At 42.1% G+C, this 19881-nt stretch overlaps 1 protein-coding gene across 4 annotated transcripts in view; it reads left to right on the top strand.

Moving 5' to 3' along the window:
- Positions 1-19881, top strand: part of LOC310728396 (A-type potassium channel modulatory protein DPP6-like) — a 225791-nt gene that overhangs the window by 135061 nt on the left and 70849 nt on the right. The gene's annotated exons all lie outside the window — the stretch shown is intronic.

The following is a 19881-nucleotide window of genomic DNA, read 5'->3' as shown; positions in this document are numbered from 1 at the left end:
GTGTGTGTGTGTGTGTGTGTGTTTGCATTAAGGAGTTTATATATATATATATACTAAGCAAAGAGTGTGAATATTTCACTCTGTGTGTGTGTGTGTGTGTGTGTGTGTGTGTGTGTGTGTGTGTGTGTACAGGTGTTCATGTAGATCTGTCCCTATACATTAAGCAAAATATATTACAAGTGTGTGTGTGTGTGTGTGTGTGTGTGTGTGTGTGTGTGTGTGTGTGTGTGTGTGTGTTTGCATTAAGGAGTTTATATATATATATATACTAAGCAAAGAGTGTGAATATTTCACTCTGTGTGTGTGTGTGTGTGTGTGTGTGTGTCTGTGAATTGACAGATGATTGTAGATCTCGTTTAATATACTGTCGTAAGCAATAAGAGTGTGTATGTATATATATATACATATTTTACTGTGTGTGTGTGTGTGTGTGTGTGTGTGTGTGTGTGTGTGTGTACAGGTGTTCATGTAGATCTGGTTCTATACATTAAGCAAAATATATTACGTGTGTGTGTGTGTGTGTGTGTGTGTGTGTGTGTGTGTGTGTTTGCATTAAGGAGTTTATATATACTAAGCAAAGAGTGTGAATATTTCAATCTGTGTGAGTGTGTGTGTGTGTGTGTGTGTGTGTGTGTGTGTGTGTGTGTGTGCGTGTGTGTGAATTGACAGATGATTGTAGATCTCGTTTAATATACTGTCGTAAGCAATAAGAGTGTGTATGTATGTATATATACATATTTTACTGTGTGTGTGTGTGTGTGTGTGTGTGTGTGTGTGTGTGTGTGTTTGCATTAAGGAGTTTATATATACTAAGCAAAGAGTGTGAATATTTCAATCTAACTAACCCCTGTATTCCTACACTGAGAAGTTTGAAACGTGTACATGAAGTAGCAGGAACATGGTATCGGCATAAAACATCAAGTCAGAGTCACTGGAATGATCCTGATGCGATATGGTGGAAGGTGTGTAGGGATGCATTCCTCACTTCAGATACATTAGGCGTTAGATATTTATCTGCAGCAAGTGAACATTTTGTTCCACAAAGTTGTAGTTGGAAACAGGAAAAATAAGCGTAAGGATTCGAGTATTTGACAAATTGAGACGTCTAGATGTCTAGGGCAGAATGTCTATAAAACTGCAGCTCTTGTGGGATGTTCCTGGTCTGCAGTGGTCAGAATCTATCTAAAGTGCTCTAAGGAAGGAACAGTGGTGAAGAAGCGAAGGCTGGTCCGTGTGGTCCAATCCAACAGATGAGCTCCTGTAGCTCCAACTGCTGAAGAAGTTCATGCTGTTGATGATCGACGGGTCACGACTGTTTTAGCAGCTAAATGATATTATAAATGATTATTATTTTTATAAATGATTTATTATTATTATTATTATTATAAATTATTATTCTTTTAAATGATTATTATAAATGATTATGATTATAAATGATTATAATGAATGGTATCATAAGTGATTGGATTTTATGGAAATTGCACACAGATTAGTGATAATGCTGAAATGTGTGTTTGTAAAACTAGAAAAGTTTCCAAACGAAATGACATTTGCATTATTGCTTCATTACAGCTGAATAAAAAAAACATACATTTTCACCAATATAAGATCTTTGAAAAGTTTTAGCGGGAAAAAAACATTTCCTGCCACGGCCCATTCCCAACATTCAGCTGTTTTTCTGCAGTGTGTGTGTACATACTTCAATTCATACAATTTTGCAATCATTAATATAAATGTGTTGTTTTGTATAGAAGCTTGCTGATGGTTTGGATGGTGTGGTCAGTGGAGCATTGCGGTGGGAGGTGTGTGGGAAAGTGGAGGCCACACGAGCACTTATTCATTTCATTATATCGCAGCGTTTGCGATTAATCGTGTAGCACTAATATATATATATAATATATATATATAATATATTGCTATAAATAGGGCAGTGACCGAATCCGTGCCTATATTATATTATTACGTTCCTGTATGCAGCGACTCCATCTTTCCATGTTCTATTGATTGTCATGTTGATACTAATTCGCAGGTCGGAGGTCACTGTGAAATACGAAAGCGTTTAAAAATAAATGCTATGATCACGCAAGTCATGTGATCTTTCTCCAGACCCTGACACGTATATATGTAGATACGAGATCGCGTCCTCGTGTCACTCGTGTCCTCAGGCGTGAGTTCGGATGCACATGGCCATGGATTTTTCTTCTCTGGCGCTCTTCCTGAGCACAAGCCGCGGTCCGACCTCCCAGACGCAGCGCGTCAAACCGTCTGTATTTCGTATTTGATGAAAGAAAGAGTGTATTGATTATATTAGGACCGGAGGTCGGAGTGGCGTTATTTAGCTGCGTGTTTATTAACCGACCCGATGTGACGCGATGCTGCACCCAGCCGGAGTTCCGGCTAATCGTGCAGGAGTGAGTAAGTTTAGTAAAACAGCGCGTGGGCGAGGCGTCAGGGGCCGGAGATAGAGCGAGAGAACGACGGAGAAATGCTGCTGCTGCTGCTGCTGTCAGACTGCTCTATAATGAGCAGAAGGTTCACACCGCAGGCTGGGATTAGACTGCCGTGCATGCTTTTACACTTCTTTTTCTTCTCTTTTCTCTCTCTCTCTCCTTCCGCTTTCTGTTTCTAGCCTGCTATCAGGGCGCATATGTCACCAAATATGCCAAATACACACATCCAGTATCTCACATTCCTCCCAGCGAGTGTGTTATGTTCCAGACTCTCGACGTGCCAGATCTTTAATAGGAAATGCAGAGAATAGACTCTCACTCGCTTTTGTGTGTGTGTGTGTGTGTGTGTGTGTGTGTGTATATGTGTGTGTTTTACTGCTTCTATTTTAAGTCCTGGTCACACCATGGGATTGCAGGACGCTAAATCAGCTCCTGATCTAATGCCCAGCATATTGGTTCGAGACGATGGTCTTCCCACTGCAGTTATGATCAATAGAGCCTTTCAGGTTTGCACTGTAATGAGACAATAGATTGGAATCAGGCCCTTGGTGCAATGCATCATGGTCCCCCATCCCGGTCAGAAAAAAATATAAAGCTATTGCACAGGGTCATGGGGAATTTGGCCGTCTTCGCTTTCCGCATTTCTCACGCTCGTTCTCAATCGGGGGGTGGGGGGCGTCATTTGGGGGGAGGAGACGCTGTGATTTTCGTTCGCCTCGTTCAAGGTCCGAGCGCCGCCGTGACGCTGGATTCACTTTTTTCTTTTTCTTTCAGCGATTGAAAACATAAATAGGTTTGAAAATGTGAAAAAAGTTGCACACCTGCTTTACCACTTAATCAGACCAAAGTGTGTGTGTTTTTTTTTCTTTGTTGTTGTATTTGCTGATGATGTTTTCAGGTATAACTGAGGTGATTCCGAAGATACTCATGATATGTTAAGTAGAGGATGGATGCTCACAGGTTCATCATGGAGGGAGCTATGAGAGGGAGCTTCATCAAAAGACTGTGGGATTAATAAAGTAAATCTTTATCTCCCATATATAGCTGGAAATGTCCCAATACTTTTGGAATATAGTTGTGTGTATATATATATCTTTTGAGTCTCTGGCATTTGAAGAACAACAAACTCCTCAGACCTATTAATCAGCGTTTGTCAAAGAGCTGCGATCAGATCACATTAATTCCATAATCTCTTAATCTGATTTCCGTCGTTTCGGCTAATCGCCACTATCAGAGCTCCGTTTGTTTGAGATGATCTCGACGAATTACTCTGATCTTCTCTTCTATAAACTAAACGTAGTGATTTGATTTACGTTTCTTCTCTAGCCTGCTTCATTATTTTAGATTTGGTTTAATTGAAAGATCTTGATTTAGAAAATAGAACCGTATGATGTAGCATTAACCACGTTAGCAACACGGTCCGTGTTATTTCTATAGTGTTTTATACGAGCCACTCAATTACTGATATACATTATAAATTCATAATTTTTTGTACGGTGAGGGAAAAACTCCAGAAACTTAGGTAAAAACGTTAAAAAGAACCAAAGAATTTGAGCCCATTTTAATCCTCAGCACCGAATGTCCATTATTCCAGCTCCATCATTGTTCAGGTTCTTTCCTGCTCACTGATGGAGACTCGAGTGTAAAACTGTTCCAGCTTTGAGCCACTGTAGCACTGTAGCCACTGTAGCCACTGTAGCAGCCTGCTTATATTCATTCCACCACAAATCCATCTTCATGGTTCTTGAGTTGAACCTCCACAGAACAGAACCTCAGGGATCTTCAGGCTGCTCACGTGGAGAACATTCTCAGCTTGATTGAGTGAATGAAAAAGATGTGTGTGTGTGTGTGTGTGTGTGTGTGTGTGTGTGTGTGTGTGTTGATTAATCTATCTATCTATCTATCTATCTATCTATCTATCTATCTATCTATCTATCTATCTATCTATCTATCTATCTGTCTGTCTGTCTGTCTGTCTGTCTGTCTGAAGGTCATGAGCTCAAATCCCAGCCTCACCAAGATGCCACTTGTGGGCCCCTGAGCAAGGCCCCTAACCCCATAACTGCTCGGTTGTATGACAATACAAATACATGTATGTTGCTCTGGATGATGGCGTCTGACGAACGCCTTGGATATAAAATGTATGCGCAAAATTGTACGTTCGAATGTGATTTTTTTAACCAGGAACTAGGAAAACCAAACCTGTTCCAGCATGCCCCTGTAGATATGCTTTACATGGGATGGAGTGGAAGATCTCCTGCTACAGAACATCATTCCAGAAAAGCTCAGGTGTCCACAAATACAGGCAAAATTTATAATTGCTCTGAAATGATTGTTATGCCTCGTGGAAAATTAGTTCGTTTGAAGCCCGTATTGTGCTGCATAATCCATCCCACTTCCATCATTCGCTCGCTTTTGTTCCCTCTTTATTTTCTTTTGAATCTAAAATGTCACAGCGTACTCCCATCTCTAAAAAAAAGGTGTGTGTGCATGTGTGTGTGCGTGTGTGTGTGTGTGTGTGTGTGTGTGCGTGTGTGTGTGTAGGCAGTGTGTGATGTGAAGAAAGCAGTATTAAGAGCTGATTCATTAAGGCCAGTGTCTTTACAGCAGTGTAGGTTTTGATGTCGATTGGGTTCTGCATGTACTCCAGACTCCATCACTGCTGTGGAATGATTAGGCTTTTTGTTATTCGCGGCTAAACGAAGACTGGAGGGTTGTTCATTCGTTCAAATCTTTATTGCTAGAGGTTGACTGATTAATCGGTTTTGACAGTTACTTCATCAATTCATAATTTTTGACAATTAATTGTTCATTAATTCATGTTAATTGTTTTGTTTTTTATTCTATGAAAGGTGTCCTTGAGTGTCATTTAGGGCGTCTATAAATTAAAATTATTATTATTATTATTATTATTATTATTATTATTATTATTATTATTATTATTATTTATTTTATTTTATTATTATAAATTACTCTGCACAGAGAAGGTCCCCTGGTGGTCTAGTGGTTAAGATGCAGCGCTCCCACCGCTGCGACCCGGGTTCGATTCCCGGTCAGGGAACCATCCCCAGCCACTCTTAGTGCCGGTCCCAAGCCCGGATAAATTGGGGAGGGTTGCGTTAGGAAGGGCATCCAGCGTAAAACATGTGCCAAATCAAACGTGCGGAGGATCCGCTGTGGCGACCCCTAACGGGAGAAGCCGAAAAGAAAGTTTTACTCTGCACAGAGAGTTGACTGCTAGAACTATTGGCAAAAATCTATAGTGATTTTTCCGCGTCTGAAACCATTAGAAAGCTTTATGACTGTTTTGAACTGTTTTGGCAAACTTTCCTCACAAATGTCCAGCTTTTTTTGAAAAGTCTTTTCTTTCAGTGATCAGTGATTATACACGTTTCTAATGGGTTTATTAGGGTGTGGATGTGTTTGGAGTTTGGTGACTGGTGTTTGATGAGGGTGTAGTTATAGTTGGAGTTTGGTGACTGGTGTTTGATGAGGGTGTAGTTATGGTTGGAGTTTGGTGACTGGTGTTCGATGAGGGCGTGGTGATGGTTGGAGTTTGGGGACTGGTGTTTGATGAGGGTGTAGTTATAGTTGGAGTTTGGTGACTGGTGTTTGATGAGGGTGTAGTTATGGTTGGAGTTTGGTGACTGGTGTTTGATGAGGGTGTAGTTATGGTTGGAGTTTGGTGACTGGTGTTCGATGAGGGCGTGGTGATGGTTGGAGTTTGGGGACTGGTGTTTGATGAGGGTGTAGTTATAGTTGGAGTTTGGTGACTGGTGTTTGATAAAGGGGGGTGGTAATGGTTGGAGTTTGGTGACTGGTTTTTGATGAGGGTGTAGTTATGGTTGGAGTTTGGGGACTGGCAATTGATGAGGGTCCGAATATGGTTAAAGTTTACTTCATCAATTCATAATTTTTGACAATTAATTGTTCATTAATTCATGTTAATTGTTTTGTTTTTTATTCTATGAAAGGTGTCCTTGAGTGTCATTTAGGGCGTCTATAAATTAAAATTATTATTATTATTATTATTATTATTATTATTATTATTATTATTATTATTTATTTTATTTTATTATTATAAATTACTCTGCACAGAGAGTTGACTGCTAGAACTATTGGCAAAAATCTATAGTGATTTTTCCGCGTCTGAAACCATTAGAAAGCTTTATGACTGTTTTGAACTGTTTTGGCAAACTTTCCTCACAAATGTCCAGCTTTTTTTGAAAAGTCTTTTCTTTCAGTGATCAGTGATTATACACGTTTCTAATGGGTTTATTAGGGTGTGGATGTGTTTGGAGTTTGGTGACTGGTGTTTGATGAGGGTGTAGTTATAGTTGGAGTTTGGTGACTGGTGTTTGATGAGGGTGTAGTTATGGTTGGAGTTTGGTGACTGGTGTTCGATGAGGGCGTGGTGATGGTTGGAGTTTGGGGACTGGTGTTTGATGAGGGTGTAGTTATAGTTGGAGTTTGGTGACTGGTGTTTGATGAGGGTGTAGTTATGGTTGGAGTTTGGTGACTGGTGTTTGATGAGGGTGTAGTTATGGTTGGAGTTTGGTGACTGGTGTTCGATGAGGGCGTGGTGATGGTTGGAGTTTGGGGACTGGTGTTTGATGAGGGTGTAGTTATAGTTGGAGTTTGGTGACTGGTGTTTGATAAAGGGGGGTGGTAATGGTTGGAGTTTGGTGACTGGTTTTTGATGAGGGTGTAGTTATGGTTGGAGTTTGGGGACTGGCAATTGATGAGGGTCCGAATATGGTTAAAGTTTACTTCATCAATTCATAATTTTTGACAATTAATTGTTCATTAATTCATGTTAATTGTTTTGTTTTTTATTCTATGAAAGGTGTCCTTGAGTGTCATTTAGGGCGTCTATAAATTAAAATTATTATTATTATTATTATTATTATTATTATTATTATTATTATTATTTATTTTATTTTATTATTATAAATTAATCTGCACAGAGAGTTGACTGCTAGAACTATTGGCAAAAATCTATAGTGATTTTTCCGCGTCTGAAACCATTAGAAAGCTTTATGACTGTTTTGAACTGTTTTGGCAAACTTTCCTCACAAATGTCCAGCTTTTTTTGAAAAGTCTTTTCTTTCAGTGATCAGTGATTATACACGTTTCTAATGGGTTTATTAGGGTGTGGATGTGTTTGGAGTTTGGTGACTCGTGTTTGATGAGGGTGTAGTTATAGTTGGAGTTTGGTGACTGGTGTTTGATGAGGGTGTAGTTATGGTTGGAGTTTGGTGACTGGTGTTTGATGAGGGTGTAGTTATGGTTGGAGTTTGGTGACTGGTGTTCGATGAGGGCGTGGTGATGGTTGGAGTTTGGGGACTGGTGTTTGATGAGGGTGTAGTTATAGTTGGAGTTTGGTGACTGGTGTTCGATGAGGGCGTGGTGATGGTTGGAGTTTGGGGACTGGTGTTTGATGAGGGTGTAGTTATAGTTGGAGTTTGGTGACTGGTGTTCGATGAGGGTGTGGTGATGGTTGGAGTTTGGGGACTGGTGTTTGATGAGGGTGTAGTTATAGTTGGAGTTTGGTGACTGGTGTTTGATGAGGGTGTAGTTATGGTTGGAGTTTGGTGACTGGTGTTTGATGAGGGTGTAGTTATGGTTGGAGTTTGGTGACTGGTGTTCGATGAGGGCGTGGTGATGGTTGGAGTTTGGGGACTGGTGTTTGATGAGGGTGTAGTTATAGTTGGAGTTTGGTGACTGGTGTTTGATAAAGGGGGGTGGTAATGGTTGGAGTTTGGTGACTGGTTTTTGATGAGGGTGTAGTTATGGTTGGAGTTTGGGGACTGGCAATTGATGAGGGTCCGAATATGGTTAAAGTTTGGGGCCTGGTGTTTGATGAGGGTGGGGTTATGATTGGAGTTTGGGGCCTGGTATTTGATGAGGGTGTGGTTATAGTTGGAGTTTGGGGACTGGTGTCTGATGGGTGTGTGGTTATGATTTTTTTTTTTTAAATGAGCTGCTGTATCTTTTTTTGCGAGCCAAAATTGGAGAAGCAGAACGGCTTTGAGAATTGCCGAGGGTTTATTAGTGAAGTGATCTGTCAGATCCAGAGGCTCATGAAGTTCCTTCTGGAGTATTGCCTTCCACTCTGAGCCAGGCTCCTCACAATCACCGGGCTACTATTCAGCTGTTACTTACTCAGGAGTCTCATTTGAGGACGGTATAAACAAGCCAAAACCCCTTACAATGCAAGGTCTTTCCATTCTTTGTCCTTGCTCATTACGGAGCCATGAATTCGCTTGGCCTCCTGTTTTGACGTCTGCTATCTTGTTAATTTGCATCTGCCTCTTTGTCTGTCGTCTGTATGACCTGTCTCTCTCGACTTCATGTCTGCCTGTTGATTTGTTCAAATAAAGCTTTTAGTTGTTTTCCAACAGCTCAGCCATCCATGGTACACAATCCGGCATTCTATTTTTTTTTTACAATAAAAACATGAAAAATGGCCTTAAAAGTCTGGGTCAAAGCTACACATTTTGGTCAAAAGTTTGTAGACACCTGACTATATGCTTCATTTTGAGCATTCCACATGTAACCCCTATTTGCTCCTCCACATAATGATGACAAGATGATTAATCAGATACAAGGGCATTACTACAAGGGAACTTGTGGAAGTGGGTTTGAGGAGGCCTGGGGTGCAGTTGGCATGAAAAATTTATTAATAGGATTGAGGTTATTATAACTGGAAAATGTGAAACGGGATGTTTTACATTAATGGCATTTGGCAGACGTCCTTATCTACAGTAACAACTTTCTTTCGGCTTCTCCCGTTAGGGGTTGCCACAGCGGATTAGGTTCGATTTGGCACATGTTTTTACACTGGATGCCCTTCCTAACGCAACCCTCCCCATTTATCCGGGCTTGGGACCAGCTCTAGGAGCGCACTGGCTTGTGCAACCCTAATGCCTGGGTTTGGTTCCCTGACCGGTGGATCGAACCCGGGCCACGGCTGTGAGAGCGCCGAATCCTAAACACTAGACCACCAGGGAACCTACGTCCTTATCTACAGTGACGTGCAGTTATAACTGAGGGTTAAGGGACGTGCTCAGGGGCCCAGCAGTGGCAGATTGGAGCTTCTGGGATTTAAACCCATCACAAAGGTAACATCTTATCCACTACGCTATACTATACTTGTCACATGGATAATGCATAATGAAATTTCTACATATGCCAGCGATGTTAGAAAACTGGGATCAGACATGATACAGCGCCTCTGGAGCACAGAGGGTTCATTTAGGGATTTGCTTGAAATCCCAAAAGTGGAAGCTTGGCAAAGCTGAAGCTTGAACCCCCCCGACCTCATGATCAGTAATTCAGAATGTTAACCACTAAACTACCACTTCCAAAAAAAGTTTTAAATGGAACAAACTTACAGTATTCTCAGACAAGACTGACCACGGTAGAAAAATGTAAGAAATATTAAATAAAATAACCAAACACTCTCGTTGCAGTTAGAAGCGAGAAGAAAGGAAAGGTCAGATCTAATTATTCTATTTTGATGAGAATAATACAGCAGAATTACCGTGTCTGTCTGAAATCACAGGACAGCACTTTGTTCCTGCCCTCGATTTGTTTGTTTGAAACAGGAAGTCGTGTCTGGACTCTGACACTAAGCAGATGGCAGCCCGAGATTTCATGCATCGAGAGAAATAAACACAGTGCCTCAGCAGGTTCGGGATAAACAGCTTCTTCACTGCTGGTGCTCTGATCACTGTCAGCCAGAGTGTGTGTTCAGGGTTCAGTGTGAGAGCAAGTGTGTGTGTTCAGGGTTTAGTCTGAGAGCAAGTGTGTGTGTTCAGGGTTTAGTCTGAGAGCAAGTGTGTGTGTTCAGGGTTTAGTCTAAGAGCAAGTGTGTGTCCAGAGTTTAGAGTGAGAGTAATTGTGTGTTCAGGGTTTAGTCTGAGAGCAAGTGTGTGTTTAGGGTTTAGTCTGAGCTTTAATCTGAGATTGAGTGTGTGTTCAGGGTTTAGTCTGAGACAAAGTGTGTGTTCAGGGTTTAGTCTGAGAGCATGTGTGTGTTCAGTGTAAGAGTAAATGTGTGTTCAGGGTTTAGTCTGAGCTTTAATCTGAGATTGAGTGTGTGTTCAGGGTTTAGTCTGAGATAAAGTGTGTGTTCAGGGTTTAGTCTGAGATAGAGTGTGTGTTCAAAATTTAGTCTGAGAGCATGTGTGTGTTCAGTGTTTAGTGTCAGAGTAAATGTGTGTTCAGGGTTTAGTCTGAGCTTTAGTCTGAGATAAAGTGTGTGTTCAGGGTTTAGACTTAGATAGAGTGTGTGTTTAAAATTTAGTCTGAGAGCATGTGTGTGTTCAGTGTTTAGTGTGAGAGTAAGTGTGTGTTCAGGGTTTAGTCTGAGCTAGAGTATGTGTTCAGGATTTAGTTCGAGCTAGAGTGTGTGTTCAATGTTTAGTCTGAGATAAAGTGTGTGTTCAGGGTTTAGTCTGAGATAGAGTGTGTATTCAGGGTTTAGTCTGAAATAGCGTGTGTGTTTAGGGTTTAGTCAGAGATAGAGTGTGTGTTCAGGGTTTAGCCTGAGATAAAGTGTGTGTTCAGGGTTTAGTCTAAGATAGAGTGTGTGTTCAGGGTTTAGTCTGAGATATTGTGTGTGTTCAGGGTTTAGTCTAAGATAGAGTGTGTTTAGGGTTTAGTCTAAGCTAGAGTGTGTGTTCAGGGTTTAGTTCGAGCTAGAGTGTGTGTTCAATGTTTAGTCTGAGATAAAGTGTGTGTTCAGGGTTTGGTCTGAGATAGAGTGTGTGTTCAGGGTTTAGTCTGAGAGCATGTGTGTGTTCAGTGTTTAGTGTGAGAGTAAATGTGTGTTCAGGGTTTAGTCTGAGCTTTAATCTGAGATTGAGTGTGTGTTCAGGGTTTAGTCTGAGATAGAGTGTGTGTTCAAAATTTAGTCTGAGAGCATGTGTGTGTTCAGTGTTTAGTGTTAGAGTAAATGTGTGTTCAGGGTTTAGTGTGAGAGTAAGTGTGTGTTCAGGGTTTAGTCTGAGATAAAGTGTGTGTTCAGGGTTTAGTCTGAGATAGAGTGTGTGTTCAGGGTTTAGTCAGAGATAGAGTGTGTGTTTAGGGTTTAGCCTGAGATAAAGTGTGTGTTCAGGGTTTAGTCTAAGATAGAGTGTGTGTTCAGGGTTTAGTCTGAGATAGAGTGTGTTCAGGGTTTAGTCTGAGATATTGTGTGTGTTCAGGGTTTAGTCTGAGATAGAGTGTGTGTTCAGGGTTTGGTCTGAGATAGAGTGTGTGTTTAGGGTTTAGTCTGAGATAGAGTGTGTGTTCAGGGTTTAGTTCGAGCTAGAGTGTGTGTGTTCAATGTTTAGTCTGAGATAAAGTTTGTGTTCAGGGTTTAGTCTGAGATAAAGTGTGTGTTCAGGGTTTAGTCTGAGATAAAGTGTGTGTTCAGGGTTTAGTCTGAGGTAGAGTTTGTGTTCAGGGTTTGGTTTGAGAGCAAGTGTGTGTTCAGGGTCATTTATAATTCTCATTTTCTTCTTTAACCTTGGACTCAGTAAAAGTTCTTCTAAGTCCAGTAACTTCTGTGAGAAATTCTGCTTTTCAAACAGCTGGACCAATTGGACCTTGTGCTTGAGGTGCTTGTTAGACATCTCCTGCCCTCCCCCTTCTCTCCTGCCATTTATGCCCGTGGCAGTCCTGTAATGAAGTCTTCTCTTGCTGATGTAAATGACTGCGTAGGTTAAAGGTCATGGAGTTTGTCTGCATTTGTCTCTATAATGAGCGAATCCTGTACAGTGGTTCCAATTTAAACACACCAGTCCACAGTGATGTCCCTCAGCCAACAGAGTAATGTGAAGTTACAGACTTTAATTACAGATACAATGGCAGCTTGCCATCAGCAGCATCAGACTTATTAGATCTCGAACCAGTGCCAAGTTCTGCAACTGCTAATGGAGAAAATCTGACTTTTACTAAGACAAAACGTTAAACAGTTAACTGTGCAGAACATTCTGATGGGTGTATGGGTGTAGTGTTTCTGAATTATTGGGATTCGGGGACCAGGAGTTGTCCAGTGTGTGTTTACAGTCGGGGTTTAGAGATTGATTTTCCTACAGTATGTGCTTATAGTTAATGTTTTGGGACTGGTGTATAACAAGTATATTATAATTGTCGTTTAGGGACTGGTATTTGACTGTCTGTGGTTATAGTTGGGGTTTAGAGACAGGTGTATGACCAGTATGTTGTTATTTTTGGGCTTTAGGGACTATACATTGACCAGCGTGTGGTTACAGTCGGGGTTTAGGGACTGGTGTTTCACAAATGTGTGGTTACGGTTGGTGTTTAGGGACTGGCGTTTGACCAGTATGTTGTTATTTTGGGGGTTTAGAGACTGTATTTTGACCAATGTGTGGTAACGGTTGGGGTTTTGAAACTGTGTGTGGTTATTGTTGGGGTCCAGTGATTGGTGTTTGACCAGTGTGTTGTTGTAGCAGGTGTTTAGGGATTGGTGTTTAATTAATGTATGCTCAAGGTTGGAGTGCAGAGATTGGAGTATGACCAGTATATGATTATGGTAAGCATTCTGGGACTGGTGTTTGACCAATATATCATTATGTTTAAGGTTTGGGGACTAGTGTTTGATTAGTGGTTGAGGTTCAGAGATTTGAAAGTAGTAGCTCAGTGGATAAGATGTTGCACTTCTGATCAGATGGCCATGGGTTCTGCTAAGCAATTAGGGGGTTATGAGCCTTGCTTAAGGGCCCAGAAGTGGCAGCGTGGTGTGGCTGGGATTCGAACACATGACCTCAGGATCCAAACCCAATGCCTTTAAACAATAAGATACCACCTCCCTAGATGTAAATTAGATGCAGAAGTGAAATGTGGTACGATAACTAGCACTGTCCGATAACAGGTATTAGGATGTCTGTAAATTAAAATTAGGATTTTTATAACTCTGATTAGGAGATGTTGGTGTTTGGACGTCTGTTTCTTGGATAATTGATTACCAAACTGCATATGGCTTTAGTGTGAATTGTAGTTGAGTAATTAGCACTGCTTGTTAGATTTAAGATATAGAACTGTGTTTCGGTGATTATGGGTATTAGCAGAACTACAGATTGTTGACCATGTTGTGTTGGTTGACTGTGTTTTTATTTTCCTCAGTTTTGCTTTGTCTGTTTCTCACCACTCTGTGACAGACCAGTGTGTTTGGCTAAAGTGTGTTTGAATAACATGCATTTGAGCGTGTGGTTTTTTTTTACGAACAGACCAGTACGTGTTATTAGACTGAATTGCAGTCAGTGGAGGACTTGCACACAAACGCAGTGATACAAGCCAATATTTGAGTCACTGTGAACAGACTGATGCACCGCTCTGTCAACACGCAAATCTGGAGCATTCCAAAGGAAACATAAGCTTCATGTTTTATATCCGCCCCCATTCTTCAGTTAGCAGGAAAGCAATAGAACTAATTTATGAATCTTTGATGCTTTCCAAAATATACATGATGAACAAAACAGAGCACTGATAAATACTGCATCCATGTGAGTCCTGTTAGTGTGGAGCGATGAGCTTGAAGAACCTAACCCAGAGGTAAACGTTCAGCTCAGGGTTTAATCATTAGTTTGGATCTTATAACGCCACTGCAAGTCATCACAGCGTACTTGCTAAAACTAAAACTAAAGTTACACAACGATCATACGAGGTGCTATCAAGAAGTGTCGAGATTAGTTTTGTAACACGCCAACAGAAGGCAGTATAAGGCTGCACACACAGTCACAGGGAGCACCGACTTTCATAACTCAGTGTGCCAAAAGAGGCAAAACAGGAGCAAAACATGAAATTCTGCACGAAACTGGGCAAATCTGCCACAGAGACGTTTCCGGAATGATTCGACAATTTACTGCAATGCTGGGATGAGTCGTTGAGGTGTTTTGAGCGGCATGCGTAATTCAAGAGAGGAAGAACATTGCTGGGAAACGACGAGAGTTTAGGAAGACCTTTAACGAGCTCTACCCCCGAAAATGTCCAAACCGTTCGCCAACTTATTGAGAACAATCCACAACATTGCTGCCATTGCCGGTGTGTCATACGGAGCAGTCCGGGCGGTCCTCACGTGAGATATAAACGTTGATACCAGTTTCGTCCCCAGAAACTCGTCTCGCTAGTGTCGAAACGTTTTGATACCACCTCATATGTCAAAATGGTGTACAGAAAATGCTACTCCATTTCTTTTCCATTAATAAAATACTAGCTGCACAGCCTGGTTATCATTACCTAGCATAGTTCTACCTCTAGTTCTCTTCAATTGTTTCACTTATGGTTATTTCACAAAATTGCTCATTTTAACAGACGAAATGCTGACAAAAATAACCAACGCACCATTACTTTGCTGCTTTAGCTTGCAGCATCACAAGTGTTATTACTATAGAATAGTACATTTATGGAACTGAAGGGAAAAGAGACTTTGTGATCCTGTAGTAAGGGGCCAAGAGTTTGATGTCGCATGAATCAGGCCAAATGGTGGACTGGATTTTGGTCCAGAAACCAGACAGATTTTGTAGCAGGTGGACATTAAAACTTGACAGTTCTCTTGTCATTACTGACACTTTTGTGTTATTAATTGAAAAAAAAATACAATTTCATGTTACCCAAAGAGGTCCTATTACGTTTCTCCAAATTTGCGCTAGCAGTCTGAGGAAGAACCTCGTGTTGGTGGAAAAGACAGAAGGTAATGTAATGATGGCGGTCGTATGAGGAGGCATTAATGATATCAGTTTACTGTATGAGTTTGTTTAAGCTTGATGGAGCTTTTCTAGAGTCTGCCCAGGTGTTTACCTCGAGTGTTTAATAACACAGCAGATCTGACACACATTTAGCTAATGTTCCCTGTTTAATCTTGCAGTTTGATCACGGCGCACTCAGGAAATCAATTATACAGCGAGAGACAGGAAGTGAAAATGCATTCCGCTTTATCCCCCAAACTGAGAGAATGGAGTGCTGTGGAGAGAAAACAGAAACGGATAGTAAAAATCCTGCTTGTTGAACACAGAGTGACGTCCCGGGGAGTGGAGGAAACCTGGATGTTTCGAGATGCAGCAAGGGGCCCGAGCAGGTGGAGCAAGTGGTCGGAAATCCCAAAAACCAAAACCAGCACAGTGCACCTCATCCGCAAGTCCACACATCATTGGGGGTGTCCTGGTGCCCCCTGAAGATTGTCCCTCAAATTGACATTGATGTTGATAGAGGGTGCTAAGAAGGTGGACAGTGGTTAAGACTTGTGTCTGGATTGGAAGGTCACAAGTTCAAATACCAGTACCATTAGGTTGCCCCTGCTGGACCCTTGATCAAAGCGCTTAACCCTCAGCTGCTCAGTTGGAAGTCGCTCTGGATAAGGGGGCGTCTGCTCAATGGCGTAAATGTAAACGTTTCAAATCTTCAGGTTTACTTGTGGGGAGAACGAGGGCTTGAGAATCCAATCCACACCATTTCTGGGTTCCTGCCGATTTCACCGAGTCAAATGTGAGACTTTAACATCTTTTTAAGACCATTAAGAATGAAATGTAAGACCTGTATCACGACATCGAAAACACACACACAAATACGTCGTTAGCAAGCGGCCTTAGCCGATCCCTAAATGATTTTTTTTTCAAACCGAGTATCGCTAAACTTGCACTTCCCCATAACTGAAAAATAAAATCGTCTGTAACAGAAAGCTGATTGGCTGTTGCATGTTGCTCTCATTTGTAGTCGAATACATGTTCGGGCCAGCGAAAAAAACTACAACAACCATTAAAGCAAATAAAACATTCTAAAGTGCTGCGGCAGCATTTCAGTGAGCGTCAGAGGCAGCGTTACATGGACGTTGGGAAATGAAGACCTCTAAAATCATTTAAGACATTTTAAGGTGTAAAATGACGAATTTTTTATTTTAGACCCCGCAAAAACCCTGATTGGTGACATGGTAGCTTAGTGTAGAATTAGACATTGAACTTTAGATCTGAAGGTCCCACCTAAACCAAGTTAAAACCACTCCTGGACCCCTGAGCAAGGCCCTTAACCAGATAGCTGCTCATTTGTATGAATAAGAAATGCAAGTCGCTCTGCACAATCGCGTCTGCCAAAACGCCGTTAATGTAATTTTCATCCTCAGAAAGCCCATGTGAATTGTTTGATGGGGGTGGAGTCATGCTGGCAATGACCACACCCCCAAGAAAGGAGCGCTCTATTGATCACTCAGAAGAATTTGCAGTTACGGTATATGTTAGACGCCCTTTCCCGGATCTGAGTGTTTATTGAGGGTTAAGGGCCTTCCTCAAGGGCCCACCGGTGTCATCTTGCTGGTGCTGGGATTTGATCTTCTGAGCTACCATGCAGGATGGATTCCAGGCGATTCCTCATTAAGGGACCGATTTCTTTGTGTTTTTCATGCAGGTGCAGCATTCGCTCCTTTCCTTCTGACCTTCCGAAAGGTCCTAAAGCCTATCAAATTGCATTAAACTAAAGTGTATGCATATGTGTGTGTGTGTGTGTGTGTGTGTGTGTGTGTGTGTGTGTAGAAGTACACTGATGGCACTTTGTGTAGATCATGTACTCTGATCTGCCTGCGGCCCTTTCACGCCTCCACTCCAAGCCAGCAGGAGAGAGAGAAAGGCAGAGTTCAGACAGAGAAAGAGATGGACAGAGAGAGGAAAAAAAAACAGAAAAAGAGAGACAGATAACTGTAATCCAATGTTCTCCTGGACGAGAGCCATGAGCCTCAGGCTGGTTAGAGAGGAGCAGGAAGGTGACGAGTTCCAGAACCCCGCCTGCTCTTTCTCGCCTAATGAAGTCTAAAAGCACCCAGCTGTCCGGCTTCTGCGCACGCACGCACACACACACACACACACACACACACACACACACACACACAGACACACACACACACACAGACCTGCTACTGCACTGTATCAAACCCCATGCTGAAGTAAACTTGGTTACCTCACACAAGGAGCAGACTCTAATCCCTATAACCATGTTTTACTCTTTGTCACACACACACACACACACACCCACACACACACACACACACACACACACGCCCGGTCCGAGTCGAGAGTATAACGCTGTTAAAGCTCCCATCGAAACACACTTATCACTTTCAGAATATGAAAACAAATCAAATGCCGTGGAGAGCAGAATGAAAGCAGCAGTAAAAATCATATTATATCAGTGTGTGATGTGAAGCACAGCAGCTTTGAGCTGTGTGTGTGTGTGTGTGTGTGTGTGTGTGTGTGTGTGTGTGTGTCTGTGTGTGTGTGTCTCTGTGTGTGTCTCTGTGTGTGTGTGTGTGTGTGTGTGTGTGTGTGTGTGTGTCTCCCAGCCATCGTTTTCTTTGCTTTCAGTGTTTCTAACGCTGTACTTCATTCCCCTGAAAACAGGAGAATTTCATTAAAAATTAAAGAGAAATTGCAAAAAATTCCCCCTGTCCTCTCTAACAGTAACTGCCACTTAACTACCCTTATCTCTACTGTAACTACCCCTTACCCGTCTCTTTTCTCTACTGTAACTACGCCTTACCCGTCTCTTTTCTCTACTGTAACTACCCCTTACCCGTCTCTTTTCTCTACTGTAACTACGCCTTACCCGTCTCTTTTCTCTACTGTAACTACCCCTTACCCGTCTCTTTTCTCTACTGTAACTACCCCTTACCCGTCTCTTTTCTCTACTGTAACTACCCCTTACCCGTCTCTTTTCTCTACTGTAACTACGCCTTACCCGTCTCTTTTCTCTACTGTAACTACGCCTTACCCGTCTCTTTTCTCTACTGTAACTACCCCTTACCCGTCTCTTTTCTCTACTGTAACTACGCCTTACCCGTCTCTTTTCTCTACTGTAACTACGCCTTACCCGTCTCTTTTCTCTACTGTAACTACGCCTTACCCGTCTCTTTTCTCTACTGTAACTACCCCTTACCCGTCTCTTTTCTCTACTGTAACTACGCCTTACCCGTCTCTTTTCTCTACTGTAACTACCCCTTACCCGTCTCTTTTCTCTACTGTAACTACCCCTTACCCGTCTCTTTTCTCTACTGTAACTACGCCTTACCCGTCTCTTTTCTCTACTGTAACTACCCCTTACCCGTCTCTTTTCTCTACTGTAACTACGCCTTACCCGTCTCTTTTCTCTACTGTAACTACGCCTTTCCCGTCTCTTTTCTCTACTGTAACTACGCCTTACCCGTCTCTTTTCTCTACTGTAACTACGCCTTACCCGTCTCTTTTCTCTACTGTAACTACGCCTTACCCGTCTCTTTTCTCTACTGTAACTACCCCTTACCCGTCTCTTTTCTCTACTGTAACTACGCCTTACCCGTCTCTTTTCTCTACTGTAACTACCCCTTACCCGTCTCTTTTCTCTACTGTAACTACGCCTTACCCGTCTCTTTTCTCTACTGTAACTACGCCTTACCCGTCTCTTTTCTCTACTGTAACTACCCCTTACCCGTCTCTTTTCTCTACTGTAACTACCCCTTACCCGTCTCTTTTCTCTACTGTAACTACGCCTTACCCGTCTCTTTTCTCTACTGTAACTACGCCTTACCCGTCTCTTTTCTCTACTGTAACTACGCCTTACCCGTCTCTTTTCTCTACTGTAACTACCCCTTACCCGTCTCTTTTCTCTACTGTAACTACGCCTTACCCGTCTCTCTTCTCTACTGTAACTACCCCTTACCCGTCTCTCTCTTCTACTGTAACTACCCCTTACCCGTCTCTTTTCTCTACTGTAACTACGCCTTACCCGTCTCTATTCTATACTCTAACTACCCCCTACCCGTCTCTCTTCTATACTCTAACTACCCCTTACCCGTCTCTCATCTCCACTGTAACTACCCCTTACCCGTCTCTCATCTCTACTGTAACTACCCCTTACCCGTCTCTCTTCTCTACTGTAACTACGCGTTACCCGTCTCTCTTCTCTACTGTAACTACGCCTTACCAGTCTCTCTTCTCTACTGTCACTACCCCTTTCCCGTCTCTCTTCTCTACTGTAACTACCCCTTACCCGTCTCTCTTTTCTACTGTAACTACCCCTTTACCCGTCTCTCTTCTCTACTGTAACTACCCCTTTACCCGTCTCTCTTCTCTACTGTAACTACGCCTTACCCGTCTCTCTTCTCTACTGTAACTACGCCTTACCAGTCTCTCTTCTCTACTGTCACTACCCCTTTCCCGTCTCTCTTCTCTACTGTCACTACCCCTCTCCCATCACTATTGTCATCTGTAACTACCCCTTACCCGTCTTTCTTCTCTACTGTAACTACCCCTTTCCCGTCTCTCTTCTCTACTGTCACTACCCCTCTCCCATCACTATTGTCATCTGTAACTACCCCTTACCCGTCTTTCTTCTCTACTGTAACTCCGCTTTTCCCATCCCTTTTCTCCTCCATAACTACCTCTTAACACTCTCTACTCTCAAC

Source organism: Silurus aristotelis, assembly GCF_946808225.1.
Source record: "Silurus aristotelis genome assembly, chromosome: 1".
Classification (NCBI taxonomy): domain Eukaryota; kingdom Metazoa; phylum Chordata; class Actinopteri; order Siluriformes; family Siluridae; genus Silurus; species Silurus aristotelis.
Note: the sequence above shows the minus strand (reverse complement) of the source record. Positions and strands in the feature narration are given on the sequence as shown.